Genomic DNA, 2751 nt, shown 5'->3' with positions numbered 1-2751 from the left:
ATATAAGAAGGTTTGTTAACCAAAATAGACAAAATGTACGAGAATGACCATGAAATATTAAAATATTTTATTACTCATAAAATGGATAGGAAAAATATAATTAAATTACAAAATAAACAGAAAATAGAAAAAATAAAAAAATGGTGAAAGTGAGAAACAGATAAAGTTCGTGGACAAAACTACCGACTACTTATATATATAAAAATAAAAAATAAAAAATTTCAACTTCCTATTTAAATAAAATATATCAATTTTCACACAAAAAGTGTGCAGTACGAAGCTTATCTAATGTTATTATTTAAGAGAAAGAATTTTGAAAACTATTCCGAAACCCATATTCTTTCTCACCCTCCTTTTCTCCCGCATAATTGTCTCACCACGTGCAAAGAAACAAAGAAAATTTATGATGCATGCTATATAATTTTGCCTCAGGCTGCTAGTTGTCCTTGAGTCAAATAATGACCTCTACTTATAAATGAGAGATCTATATAGTTAGAGCAAGTCCACCGGTCTTGCTTTGCTCGGGCTCCAGCAAGGAAAACTGATGTGGTGACCGGCCACAAGGAATTTTGGCCTTCCACCGGTGAAAGCTTGCCCAGCCAATTGTTGGCTTTTCTTGACTGAGGCAAAAAAAAAAGGCAATAGCTTGACTAAAAGCTTGACCCAGCATGCCCGGCTGCCACCTCAGGAAAGCATGCAAGTTGGCTGACGTCAGTGACAGAAAAGCAGAGAGAGACGCGGAGGGCTTTGCGCGTGGAGGAGACGCACGAATGAGAGAGCAGCAGCTGCATTTGCTGACCGGCTGTGTTGGAAGCTGCAGAGAGGACGCGTGGAAGAAGCCGTGGGATGAATAGTAACGATGAAAGCAACGGTCAATTAATCTCAGCCCTTAGTTTCAATTAAGAAGGGAATCCCAATTAAACAGTGAAAATGATGAACAGTCTTGACCGGTTAAGAAAAAAAAAGGTGGAAACCCATGTCTAGTTGTAGTGAATAGTAACTTAACTGGTCGAATTCTTGACTTCTCGACTTTGCCTTTTCTTGACTACGGGTGAACTTGCTCTTATAGCCATCTGAATAGTATCTAAATGAGAAATGTACCTCCATTTTCATTTATCTACTATGTTTGGATAGACCAAAGAAAATTATGTGAGTGAGGTGGTTTGATTTCAGTCTAGTGGCGGTGTACCTGTCACTAGTGACTGCAATTTCCATTTTCGTGCTTGACCTAGATAGATGGTAATAATTACTGATTACAATTTTCATATCTTCATGATAAACAATGTCTAGTTATTTATCAGCTAGTATTGCCAACGGGCAACAGAGAGTACTAGCTATAGTGGACAAACAGTCCATCGTATAGTGCATACAAATTTCAAAACTTGTACACAATTTAGTCAAGGTCTGTCACTGTTACTTATCGATTTGAAGATATATCTAAATGCAGCTTAATCCAATAGAACTTTAATAATCATATGGCTGGGTTGCTGGCTCGATCCGATCTAAACTTTCAGGATTCAGACCACGTACCACAAAAAAGCCTCTCAACAATGTTGGTAACTTGGTTTGGCAGCCTCTATCATAGGCTCTGCAATTGTAGCAAAAGTATGACATAGTAACTCTGTCCATAGATTGTTCTAATAATTAGAACGGCGTTTAATCTTAATCTCTTTTCTAATCTTTGTGTGTTACAACAAGAGGTTGATCTGGGAGAAGTGTGGTAGGAGGAATATCAGTATTAGTCTTTTGGTAGGGTGCAGTACTCCCGTGATGAAATAGACGACCTGAACAGGATAGAGGTTTCGAATAGAGTGACCAATCAATTTTAGGTGCTATTTCAACCAATCAATTAGCTTGAGGTGCGAAAATTACCTGCAAGGCGCACATCAAGATGTCTCCATTGACCATTGTTAGTGAACACGTACAAAGACACGAGTTATAAACATTAAGCAAGTTCACCCGTTGGGTCACCTACTATTCACTGAAAGAATGAAAAGAAAGAAGAAACCTATTTGCTTAACTACCCAGCAAGCCATATCATAGCCTTAACAGTTCTGCAATTTATTTACCAATTATTCATGTACAACTTGGAAACAAAGAGAGAAGGAAAATGTCCTGATTGCTAACTTACCATGGAGATCCTTGTGTAGATCGAAGATGATGTATCAGATGTTCATCTAACAACTCTTTTAACACGCATGAAGTAGATGTAAACAAGTATAACTACGATAGTCAGAAGCAGCAGCAACTCCACTAACGATGGCTGCAACTTTGTATTTCGGTTTCTTATCACCAGCTTCTTGCACAGGTGGGAATGTTGGAAGTTGGAACACTGTTGTCGCCATCAACTATGTCTGCTACCCTTCTGTTTCTTGGTTTATGGAGCTTCTTTTGTACATCAATTGAAGACTGCGTGACGTAAAGTTTTGGAGCAAACAGTGCTAAGTTGAATCTGTTAGGCCGCAGGGAACTTGAGAATGTTGCAACAAAATATACAGACAATCATGTAACATCATAAACACATTCAAACATGTCATTTACATATCAATGAGCATACACCAGAACATATCAGATACACATTGATATAAGCATGATAAAGAGACTTGGAAGACCAACCTTTCTCAGTTGTTTCGAGAGCCATCTGGAAATGAGCAGAGTGTAGCTGGAAATGATGGCAGAAGCTGGAATGAGGAACTCAATAAAAGCCTTTTGTGAAGCACTCAATATGTGGAAAGCTAGATGGTGTTGCTG

Source organism: Rosa rugosa, chromosome 2, assembly GCF_958449725.1.
Source record: "Rosa rugosa chromosome 2, drRosRugo1.1, whole genome shotgun sequence".
NCBI classification, from domain to species: Eukaryota; Viridiplantae; Streptophyta; class Magnoliopsida; order Rosales; family Rosaceae; genus Rosa; species Rosa rugosa.
This window is presented reverse-complemented; position numbering follows the sequence as displayed.